The 12,998-nt window shown below is 47.1% G+C and overlaps 1 protein-coding gene across 1 annotated transcript in view; it reads right to left on the bottom strand.

The window, feature by feature from the left end:
• MVB12B (multivesicular body subunit 12B) overlaps positions 1 to 12,998 on the bottom strand; it is a 65,222-nt gene that overhangs the window by 12,403 nt on the left and 39,821 nt on the right. The window lies entirely within an intron of this gene.

The raw sequence follows: 12,998 nt of genomic DNA, 5'->3' as shown, positions 1-12,998 counted from the left end.
ATGTCAGTACAAGTGAACCACTTATTTTTAAAGCATGCATCTCAACAATTTCCACAAAGACTGAGAAGGGCACATTTCTAAGCAGAGCGCAGCCCCAGATACACATGCTTTATTTCAGTTACACCTTTAAGTCTTTAAATTTCAGCTCTTAAAGAAATAAAAACTTCAAACTGGAGCAAGTTTAACCCCTGAAATGCCCTTAAGTAATCCTCAAACAGGGTTTTCTTTCACAGGGTGTGTGCACGAACCCTGCATTTCCCTACTTGCTGTTTCCCAACTGCCATCAGCACCAGTGAGTTACCATGTCAGTGTTTTAATAACAGCTATTTAAGAATACTTAGCGTTTTACACTCACTTTGTATATTTTCAACATAAAAAAACACAAAAAATCCACTCCAATGGAATAATTTCATTATCAAAGGTGCTATGTGGCAGCTGCAGTGTTACATGAAACAAAAGGAAACAGATGAAAAGCAGCATCACAAAATCCAGGAAGTTTTGAACCTGAAAGACCATCTGCATTTGTTATCCCGACAGAAACCTGCTTTGATCAGTCACACGCCAGCTTTTGTAAAGTAATTTAAAGAATAAGCCATGGTGCGTTCGCATGTTCCCCTCTTGCCACCCCCGTTGCACTGCCTCCATCGGTCCTTCGGTCCTGACAGAGCTCAGAACTGCAGAGCAAGGCAGCAGATGAAAGCAGGGTGTGCCAAGGGCTCAGCAGCACAATTAGCACTCTCCTAAACAAACGAGCTTCAACAGAGCTGTAATTAAGCAGGCCTGTAATTAAGTATATGCCCTTTATCATAACGATCATGCTTAAAAATGGCATGATGCATGGAAGTGTGTTATTAATGCTGCAATCCCAAAGCGTGGGGAGCGTGCATTGAGCTGGCGTATCGGGCCTGTCACTAGGCTGCTTGTAAAACACATTAAAGGGAAAAATCAGAAAACAACAAGCTCATTCAACAGTCCTTTCACAGCCAGGCACCAGAGACGAGAGGATTTAAATACCCACCAACTGGGGAAACTTTACACAAATGCAGCTCCAGGCTGTCCTTGCAGGCTGCACCACCAGCCCCGTGCTATGCCAGGCAGCGGGGGCAGCCTCCTCCCGGTGCCTGCAGCACCCGTGTCACGGCCAGGCTGGGAGCAGTGGTGGTACTGGTGCCGCTGGGGAGCGCGGCTTCAACGTGCAGCGGGCGGGAGGCAGACGGCTCTGCCAGGGGCACTGAAGCAGCGGGCGGCAGCAGCTCCTATGGCCCAGGCCGAAATAGGTGCTTCAAAAGACATCGCCCCATTCCCCATGCCTCACCCTAAAGCAGCTGAGTGTGGTCTTATTAACGCTTGACACAAGAAGAAAGAGATTCAAAACTACTGTTACCAAAGTAGTGTTTTTTCACATCTACAAACAACTTCAAGGATGAGGCACCTGACCTCCTTTTAGCCACATAAATCCAAATCCAAGAAGATTAATAAATGCAGTGACGATTAGTTCCACCAAAATGCTGAACTGGTATCTGTTAACGTCTCTGTCTCACTACGCCTCTCCTCAGGTTTGGAGCGTGCTTGGCACGGGTCCTACACAAAGCACGAATCTGAACAGAAACCATCTGCAGGAGAGAAGAGCGCTCTGAGCAGCGGTGCTGGGGAGCGCTGGTGCTGCGCGTGGGGCTCGCGTCCCCCTGACACAGCCAGGCTGCAGCACCAAGGCCTCCCAGCGCTACGAGCACGCGGTGCCCAGCCCTGGCAGCCATCCCCCCCCCGGTGCAGCACAGCCACACAGCACAAGCAGCAGCAGGGCAGCGATGGGGCTGTGTATGTGTGCACACGCCATGTGTCCAGCTCACCATCACCCCACAAAGAGGGCAACGTCCCGCTCCAGGGAGCAGTCCCAAGGGCTGAGCACCCGACCCAGCAAGCAGGCACCATAGGAGAGAGCTCCCCTGCTGCACCGTGACCTGCTGGGGGTGTCCGGCACCAGGGCCTGGGCGCGAGTGCCATCACTCACCCCCCCCACACACCACGAGGCAGTGTGCAACTGCACTTACAGCAGACAGTTAATTTCATAATAAAGTCAAATGAGACCAGAACTGTAGGAGGCTTTTAATTCCATGTCTCTTGTTCTGATGTTGTGCTGTAAATAAACAGCAGCAGCAGCCTATGATTCCTTTTTTTTCTCCTCCCCCTTTCCCCCCCACACCTCTCTCCACTGGTTTTCAGACACTCCTGGCAGTCTCTGATGAAAGAAATACTGCGCTGAAATGCTGCCCGGTGTTGTTTTCACATCAAAACTGACCAGCCACGCTTTGGGCTGGAGCTACAGTTCTAGTTTTAGGCTGGCCGAGAGCCGTGCAATGCTCCTTAATGCCCGCTGGTGCCACTTTCAGGACGAGCAGCCAGTAGTAACAGAAGGGGATAAGAGGAACTGGTGCTAACAAATGATAAAGTAAAACTCTCTTTCCACAGGCAAAACGTACTGATTCAGAACAAAAGAGGTGGGTGAAGTTCCCTTTTTGCAGCATTGCTGCAAGTAGCATTACTCATACCATCACATGAGCGAGCTCATGTAACAACCCATACAGGTTTTGACATTTTTAAAAGGTTGTAACTTTAAAATGTTTTAAAAGATCTATAAATTGCCTTGCTCGTGTCACTTAAAAGCCTCTTTACACAGGTAGACATAGATTTTCTTGCCCTTCATTGCTTTTACACAGTTTTCAGGCTTTGTCCATCTGGCCCCCTCTGAGCTCCCACCTCACGCCTGCCTGTGAGCCTGACCAGGCGCTGTGCACAGCAGCCGCTTCCGTAGGCCAGGACAACGGCATGGGACACACCGAAGGACTTTGACTTTTCGCATGACTTACTGACAGCACCAGGCTGGCAGCGCAGCACGGGCAAGCGGAGCCAGGGCCTGAGCAGCGGCCACCACCACAGAGTGCCCGCAGCCCGCACCTCCAGGCGGAGCACGGCGGGGGCGATGGAGGTGAAGGCGCACGGCCCCTCAACGCTGAGGCTTCGAGGGGAGCTGCAGCGGGACAGAGCCCTGGCCACACACCTCCTGCCACCTCCCTGGCACACGGCCACATGGCCAACAGCAGCGGGAGGGCCTGGCAGAAAGCTCTGCGCTGCTCCCCTCACAGCACCGCTCCCCTCACCGCAGCCTCAGGGCCATGGACACCCCCAGCACGGGGCGCTGCGGAGGGCTGGCGGTGGAGGAGCAGCTTCTCCCCTCCCCGTAATTACAGCTACAGCATCTGCAACAGATTAGGGAGGTGCCTCCACCGCTCGCTCTCCAACTGGAAAAAAATAAAAAGGGAGTTCAGAAAGAAAAATGTTTTCAGTGGCTGTTTATTGTCTCTGAGGAACAGCTCCTCCCTGAGGGTTATATCCAATTAGCTCATTCACTGGAATTAGATAAGAGCCAAAAGGAGCCAACTGCCAGAACTGCACGCCTGCAATCGAACCGAGGAGGGGAGCATCTCCCTGCAAAGCCCTGACCAAGCTGAGGGGAGACTGGGCTGGTGGCACCACGCAGGACCGCAGGAAAGCACGTCCAGCTTCTGCCTGGTTGCTGCTACTTCATCATAATTTACTAAGACTTATTATCAGCCTTTAAAGGGCATGCCACAAAACTAGGCTCTATAAATACAACTTGTTAGCTCACTTAGAAATTCACTCTTTAATATGAAGAAGTACTGTCACCCTCCTCTAAGCACACGATAGATGCTGCCTTCTGTGCTGCAGACTCCAACTAAATCTCAGTTGTCAAATTAGTAATTCATCTTTCTAGAATAACTATATTTTTAGCAAAGCTACCAGATTTAAATAATCAGACCTGCCAATGCTACCCTAATTTAAACATGCTGACGAACTTTCACAGGCAGCATCAGTTAACATAATGAGTTGCTGGATGACAAAGAACTTCAGACTGTAGTTCTCTACACTACCCAGTGTAATAAGCACTTGTTCTCTTCTACAATGTACACATAAAAGTGGAATCTAAATAATAATTGCTGTAATTATCTTGAAAAATATGTGGTGATTAATGGTGATTATGAAAATCTGTATAATTGTTCATTGAAATCTCCAGTGATCAGATGCTTTCTTGAAACAGCCGTTAATGAAGAACCTAAGAACACAAAAAGCATCAAAACTCAAGCCAAGCTCCTGACCATTGTAAGTGAGGATACGATTTCACACACACACACATCTCGGTTTTAACCCCTCTTGTGAACTCTACACAAGAGGTTTTAAGATGCCCATGATGTTATGCACATGTCATTGCAGTTCAAAGCACGAAGTTCAACCTGTTATTTATGCAAATAATTAATTACTCTTGTATCCAACTAGCAGTTTGTCATGACACATTAATGACTTGATAGACTTCTATGAACTAGTGAACACAGGACAGCAGAGCGCTTTTATCGTCATTTAATTTAAAAACGATCCTGTGTGAAATTATCTAGTCGTGAGTGATGGAAGCATAAAGAACAGACTCAGCAAAGCTTCTTTTGGATCATTGCTTTATTAATGGTAACGTCAGGGAAATGAAAAATGCTAACATTGTCATATTTAGCTCCTGGGTATAGATGAATAGCTGCCTCAGTGCTTGGCGGGTTCAGTTTGCACACTGCAGTGAGCGCTAATTCTTCACACCACTATTGTGGGGATACACAGCCGTAGAAAAGTTTATATACCTCAACTCCCAAGGAAATAACAGCTGTTTCTGCATTTAAATTCTCACCATAAGCTTTTATAGCTTTGGATTTCTTTATTGCTTTTTCTGCATGGCCTTTTACACTCAAATTTTCAACCTCTGATATTAAAAATATTTAATTAAGTCCCTCGCAAAACATTTTCCTACATTACTATGAAAATTAAAACACTGATAACAGCCCCCTCCCCCCCAAAAAATGAACCCCCCCACAACACGGGATGTACTATTGCCACTTCTAAAATTTAAATCATCTTAGATTTTAGAAATAGCTTTCTGTAATACCGCACAAGTCTTCAGATTTTCCCCAGACCTGAGACACTGTTTCAGTGTTTATGTTTTACCACAATGGATATCTCAGAGAACAGCCTACAGTAATACCATAAAAACAGCAAAGCTCGCCTGCTTAGAGAAACTTAATTTTCAGCTAAATGACACTATAGGAAATAATATCTTCACTGCTTTCATCAGGAACTTGGAAACGTGCAAGAATTAGGGCAGGCTGGGCACAGACTGCTGGTGCTCCAGCGATCAGAGCGGGCAGCTATGTGCACAAGCCAAGAGAAACCACCAATAAATGGGATGAACGTGGAAACACCATGCTCCCAGGGCAATGCTGGAAGGTTTTGCTCTCCTTTTCCACAGAGCACAGCCTGGTGAGGGCAGCACAGCACCTGGGCAGCCCACCCTCTTCCAACAGAACTTGCACATACACAAGAGACTGCAGCCCCTGTGCCATCCTGTGCTGCACACCAAGAACACGGGACAGTTCTGGCAATCGAGGGCAATAGATTACACGTGATCAGGGTGTGACTCGCTGGGGGGAATAGGGTGCAAGGCAGGCCCTGCTCTCCTGAGGGACATGTGCCTGGGGCACGGAGGAGGCAGGGCACAGGGCAGAACCACCAGCACCCCAGCAGAGCACTCGGTGCCCTTCATCCCCTACGAAGCGCGCAGGGCTCTGGAACTGCAGCAAATGCTTGGGCGTGCCTCAGCCGTTACAGTCACACGTGGAGGACTGCAGGACACTGACATCAAACACCGAAGGAATGTTACGTGATCTCAGCGCAGAGGAAAGTCATTCACAAGCGCAGAAAAAAACCTTTTACAACAGCCTGCAACGCATCAAGAGGAAGATGCAAGCTTTTCAAAATACACCACTCTTTTCATAATGTACAGCTAAGCCTCCTACTTCTGTATTTCTGTACACAGTAATTTAAATAGCAGCCTGAATAGTAAACATGTGTGTGTGCTACTGTGCACCGAGTCCCAGATGGAACACCACCACTCTGCATTTCCAAATCACTAATGATAGCAAAATCTCAGGGGGAAAACAAAAGCAAACTCTCCCTGCGAGCTCTTGCCAAATCCTCAGCAATCCGAACGCCTGAGATTGCCACAGGCTGCACTCCTCAGATTCAGACACCGCCCCCCCAAATGCACACTTATTTGTTTAATGAAGTGCCCGCATATCAAGCAATTGACCACTGTTTCTTCTGGCTCGCGTCCAACTCCTCTGCAGCCTACCAGGCACAGCCCCACCATCAGCAACTTCTCAGGCAGGATCAGGGGACGTGTAGTTGCTCCCCACCCCAGAGTCTGCCACGACGTGACAAATCCGCGGCAGCCTGACAGTGTCTCCAAGACATATTGTAGTTTACGTTGTCGCTCGGGCTTGCCATCTGTGCCGCTGCTGCAGAGGCTGCTGTCGCTGGCGGTGCCGAGAGGATCGGCAGGTTGGCTGGCCCCACACAGCCCCTCGTTAGTCAAGTGTGCTGATGAGAGGAGACCAGGGCAGTCTCCAAGCAAGCTCCACTCCAGCAAGTGCTGCCATGGCACGATGTGGGGTGCACTGGGGGCTCTGCCCTGACTGCCAGACCTGCCGGTGCCGGCCCCAGCCACGACCCCTCGCTGGGCTCGGCCTGACGGGCCAAGGCCTCCGCGTTCGTCCTGCCGCACCAGCACGAGGCGAGGCGCCCTGCCCCACAGCCTGCCGTGCTGATGGGCCCCAGCACTACCCGACTGGGGGCACCTCATGGCCCACAGCCGTACCCAGCTGGCTATGGCAGCTCCTAAGGCACTCACAGGGCCGCCCCCGGCGCTGCCGCCAGCACGGGCAGGGCGCCGAGGAACAGGCCGCGGAGCCAGGCCCTGCCTAACGCTGCCTCCCTGACCACCGAGAGGAGCCCCAGCAAGGGGAACAGTTTACAGCTTTTCTGTTCATCTTGAAATGACATTGATTAAAAAAACAGACCTGGATTAAATTTTCATTTTTGCTAATTTGATTGTCAGCCTTGATTTTCTCTGTTTCCTGCACAGCTCATGACACAACATAATTAGTTCTTTACTGCTAGATCAAGCCACGAAAACACTTGAGAAAATACTCCTGGTTTTGATTATTTTCCTTTTCTTTTTTTTTTTTTTTTTAAATAAAGTTAAGGTTAAGTACTGCATGGTAACAGCTAAATAGTACCTTGGTACCATGGCTATATCAGCACCAGAGAACATGGATAGACTTCAAACAAGCTCTTCAAATTGCAAGTGTTTAGGAGCTCTTGATTTTATTATTTTTTAATAAAATGTCTCCTTTGAAGTCTCTGCACTATACTAAACTTCAAAGATCACACCTAAGCATGTGCTGCTTCCAAGCAACAACCCTTAATTAATTAGACCAGAGCAGATACAAAACAGGGTACTTGTGCTGGGCTGCAGAGGAATTTAAGCAGGTCTCACATAAGGACAGCGACCCTCGCGAACGGCAGCACTGAACGAGAGGTATTCCTCCAGCCCCTGCACGCAGGTCTTTGTGCTGAAGAGAAACACAGACATTTTTCAATTACTTTCAGCTCTAACTGTAACGATAGACAGACTCCGTGGAAGTCATTAAACTTGTAATGTCTGTCTGCAGTGGAGACGCAGGCATACAGAACTCAGGCTTGAGCAAACAGTTGCAAAAAGCATCTCAGGAAGCACCCACAATAGCTGCAGTGTTCCCCGGCAGGCAGCTGTAAATTTCTCCCTCTTGATGAGAGAAACATCCTGCCCAGTAATGGCTGCTTCCTTCCAGCACTTGTATTTTTTTTTCACTTCACTAATTTTCAGTACCACAGGTTAGAAGCAGGGTATATTACAGAAACACACTTCATTTTGTTACAGTATCTGGCCCTGGAAGCTTTAATTCTCCTTTGCTGAGACACCTACAGAGGTGGGAGGTTGTCACCATGAGAGGATCTTTGGGATCCCCCTGCTCGAAAGCCTCTCTGTGCTCAGGGGGCCAGGTCCCGTGGGGCCAGAAGCACTCACAGGGGCAGCTGCGATCCTGCTCAGCACCAGCACCCCACAGCCTGCAGCTGTGCAACCAGTACATGCCCCACAGGGCTCCCTGTGTGAGATACAGGTACACTGCACCCTCTCTCAATAGTTTTCTTTTAAAGATGTTTTTATTTTTATTTTTTTGTTTTGAACATACATGCAGCTTTTTGCTCCTAGCAAGGGCAGGGGAAAGGCACTGGATGAGCTGTCATGCAAACGGCATGCTGTCCATACCAAGGCATCCCCAAATGTGAATGGAGAGCAGAAAGGAATCACGAGCATGCTACAAAGGAAGGTGGCGGGACTTGCATCTCCTTGCCCAGTAGCTCACTACCGCCATTATCACGAATGCTTGCTTCCTCCTGAAATTACCAACTTTCGCTCCAGGGACAATACTTCTCCAGCCAAAGCAGCCTTGTCAGGGAGCTGATGCCTTCAGTGTAGGAGAGGCTGCCAGCACGGCACGGGCAATGCCTGTGCTGCACGAGGGAACGCTCAGCTGCCAGAAGCTGTAACAAGGACAAGCCCAGGACCTGAGATGGCCGGGCAGTGTCTTTGTGCCCTGGGTTTCTCACAACACACCCCGCACCACCGGCTCTTCTGGAGGACGAGAGGTCTCAGCACCACTGCGTGGCAAGCCAGGATCCAGATCTCCTAATGTAATTTACTTTAAGTGCTCAGAGCCATTAGTGGAGCCACATATTTCTATCAGGTAAATTTCATTTGCATATGCAAATTATATCTAAATACATTGCACCATTAATATGATCACTAATTACATAATAATAGTCGCCAATCTCCACACAGATCAAACTTACAGTTTTGTAGCTATTAAGGAAATTGTGCTTTGTAATTAAGATAATCCTCATTTCCAGATGCTAATTAACTATATAATAATTAGCTTCTTTTGCTAATGCAAATTAAGTATTTTCATCCTTACTGGTAAAAGAGTTGCTTATCACTTAAAAAGAGACAACCTAGAAATAATCCCTCCTCCCCTTTAAAGGTGAAAAGGTAACTCCATTTTTATCAGTCTCATTTGTGAATGCAAATTAGCCCCGATTAATCAAGTCACAGATAAATGCGCCCATCTCATAGCAGGAGTGGTCGCCCAGAGCTTCCCTCCTGCCCTCCCAGGGAGAGACACGCTCAGCGCCCACCAGCGTGCCCCACGCGGGCGCAGCGGCTCCCAGCGGGCACGGGGCCGAGGCCAGCCCCGGGTGGGGGGTGCCCGCAGCGCGCCGTGCTGAGCCCCCCAGCCCCGCACGGCGGCGAAGGCGAGCTGGCACGCTTGGCGGTGACTAATGAGGTCTACCTGCACGGGAACAGACGGCTGACAGCCAGCAAGGCCTTCTTGGCAGGATTCGACTCGGGCTGCGATGCATTCATCATCTGCTAAACCAATCCACCAGCTCCACACCACCATTTGTCATTAATTATGCTAATCAGCAAACCATTACTCTCTGATGACACCACAGCACTTATTAGCTAGTTATGGCTTTTCAAAAGCACGGCTTATTGTGTATGCAAGTGCCGCGCATACATTAGCCTACAGGGAAGAAATGTCCAATTATGAAAAGAAGAAATTTGCTATTATCTCCTTCTAACAAACCAATTTAGTAATTATAAAAGTCTCTGAACTCAGAAGGATTTTTTAAGAGCTGAGTGATGAAACTGGAGCATCTTGTTTGCAATAACTTTCAGAGTTGGAACTAAAGTGAAAATATGGGAACGAACGGTTCTTATTACACATAATTACAATTGTTACGTGCTAACGTGAAATGATCAAAAGCAAAGGATTTATGAAAATGAGGGCCGTACTGTCTTTTTCCTTAAAATATCTATTTCTTTTAGTAAATAACGCAACCAGATTTGTGTAACGTTTTACACGTTTACGCCAGCTCTGGGGTACACACACTCACAGGAGCGCCCAGGACCACCATTAACCCTTGCACGCCCAGGAGAGAACTGCTGGTAAGGCTGAATGACCTTGCAAAGCCCGTGCAAGGCACGCTGCAGGAAGGCAGGAGGCGCAGAGCCTGATACTTACAGAGTGAAACAGATTCAAGAGGGTGTCTGCAGACTCGACTGAAGAGCCTTATTGGAGCACCCAATTCATTTACAATTCCTAAGTTGTTTTGCTCACTGTGAGAGGAATACTACCAATTTTAGAAGCTTAATATGTGTTAAGAACTCATTAATATCATCAGAGTAAATGGGCCTATTAAAACATCTTTAAGCAATATCTGAACATAAATCTCCCTAAACTATATTTAATGACTGTACTTAAGATACATTATATGCAAGTCTTAATGAGACATTAGATAGCATTTTGGAGATTAAAATTAGAGAATCCATATAAAGTCTGTCCACTTAATGTAGCCTTAAGCTACACTGATGAAAAGCATTACTACCAAATTATTACTTCATTAGAACAAATATTTTCTAATCATTTCTGATTTATGCCATTAGTCGTTTCCCTATATATTATTCCTCCATATAGAAAAGTATACACAAAACAATTTTCTTGTTGCACAGGAGACGGGAGGAATTTTGAGCTTTCTAATGGCTGAGTTAATTACTTGTCTTTTTTCTACTGAGTTAAAAATAAGCACTCTTTACCAAAGTCCATTTACTGTATCCCCACTTTTCTAATTTAATTGGAGATTTTAATCCCATTAACCACAGGGTCATTTTTTAAACATTTGCTGTTTTGCTTTTCAAAGATTAATAAGACGTCTCAGACTCAGCCCTGGACCGTACCTTCAGCCCCTCTCCCCACGTGCATCTACGTGCAGCAGCGGAGACCTCAGGACAACGCCTGGCCCCTGAGATGGGGCCGTGCTCACGCTGCTGTCCCTGACCGCAGGGCACCCACGGCCGGGAGCTGCAAAGGGCGCCGGCAACGAAGCCGTCTGTGGGCAGGGGCACCACCAGCCCCCGAGCTGGCCGAGGAAGGAGAAACAGAACACGCGTGACACTCAGCGCCGTCAGAGCAGTGCTCCATGCAGGCTGCAGGAGGGTGCAACAAACGCTGGGAGGCAACGAGGAAATTCAACGGAACCGGCGCTGGTGCCGGAGCAGGCGGGGCCCAGCCCGAGCACCCCGTGGGCACGCGGACCCCAGGCACCTCCTCTGAAGGCAGAGTTCACACCAACCTGAACCACAACAGCCTGCTTAGTGAGGGGGCTTCACATGTGGCTTGTTGTGTATGAACAGCATTTCATTAGACAAATGAAGCCCCGCAACCTTCATGAATGCTGTTCACTTACGGAATTATGCCATTGAGATATCCAGATTACGATGATCAGGGAAAACACCAGTGACACCTCTTGATAGGATTCAGCGCATGCTGCCTGGATGACTGCTGCTCCCAGTAAAACAGCCTAACCGCACCAGTTATTTTTAAAAAAATCCTTCTCTATTAGATGAAATCTGTACCAACAAGACTATTTTCATTTGTTCTGCCCAGATCTTCTATGCAAAAGAGAGAACATCTCATTGTAACAATTTTGCATTTTTAACTGTGCAAATTAAGCATTCTTCATAAATAACAGCCTGGTTTTCTGCACTAGAACTCCTTTTTATTAGCAGCACAGTAACGAACAATGAGCAATGTGTTCTATTATTCTTTGTCAAATCACAAAATACTACATTAGAATAACTCTGCTGGTCAATGTAATATAGTAGATTAAATTCAACTTCTGTGCAAAAACCACTGTAAAACAGCATGATAAGAAGGCTATAAAAAATTTAATTTTACTCCAAACTCCATCAGAAAAAAAAAATGGTGTGAAAAGTAATTTTGCATAATCAGTACACGCCATCTGGAACAATTAACCGATTTCTATAGAACTATGAGGATCAGTCATATCTGCTTATTAAAGATCAGAAATTATACAAGTAATAAATCCTTGAAAAAACTAAGCGTACTCCCGCCTGTCAACGCTATTTTAACTTCAAATACTGAAGAACGCCTGATAAGGCTGAAAAGAAGAGATTAATATATGCAAATTACATCCAGCATTTAAAATCCCCAACAACTGTCTCTGGTTTTCTGTCCCTTATTGCTGCCTTTATGTTTTATTCATATACCAACTCACCTGTCACTTCATAAGCTATAATATTATGGGGGTATTATTAAACAGCATAAAGCCGTGCTTTAATTGGAAAGCTTCATTGCATTTTCCAATTATTTGGAGTAAATTAAAAGCAGATGCACATAGTTTAATAAGGAGTCTAATATCAGTTCCGGGAAATCAAAATTCATTGTCATTACTATGCCGTGATAGTTTTGCAAACTGTACTCAATTTCAGAGGTTTTGAAAAGAAAATCTGTCTATGCAATCTGTTAATTGTCATTCGGTTAATAACTGTTTAAATATCCAAACCGCATAGCGGCTTCCTATTTAAAAAAAATTAAACTACGGCACTCAGAAAAGCAAAACAAATACAGTGCAGCCCACCTCGGAGGTTGTGCTCCACAAGCAACTGGTGCAAGTCCTCGGGAGCAGCCACGTGCCAGCGTCTCTCCAAGCAAGCGCAGGTGGGCAGCAGCGCCCTGATGGTTCCCTGCCAGCAACACCTTCACCACCGCCCCCACGGCGGGCACGGTGCGAGCCCCTGCCCACATGCCTGCCTGCACACCTGGGGTGAGGAACCCGGTAACGCTCCGGGTGGAAATCCACAAGCACTTCCCTTGGAGGACATGCAATCTGAGTAAAACGAGTGAAGACCAAGTCTGGCACGTTACAGCGTGAAAAAAATGAAACTTTATACACCAGTACGCAGCTTCATGGGATAACAGACTAAATGCATGGCAAAGAGCAGCACCGCAGCCAAAACCTAAATACAGCTACAGAAAAATGGGATGGTGAAGACAATTTCACTTTGGACTACACCAGGTTAATCAGAAAAATCACATGCCTGAAAAAAATATACAGAAAGCAGAACTCGCGGCTTCATCTTT

This window comes from Anas platyrhynchos, chromosome 18 (assembly GCF_047663525.1).
Source record: "Anas platyrhynchos isolate ZD024472 breed Pekin duck chromosome 18, IASCAAS_PekinDuck_T2T, whole genome shotgun sequence".
NCBI classification, from domain to species: domain Eukaryota; kingdom Metazoa; phylum Chordata; class Aves; order Anseriformes; family Anatidae; genus Anas; species Anas platyrhynchos.
The sequence above is the reverse complement of the archived record's forward strand: the minus strand, read 5'-3'. Positions and strand labels throughout refer to the sequence as shown.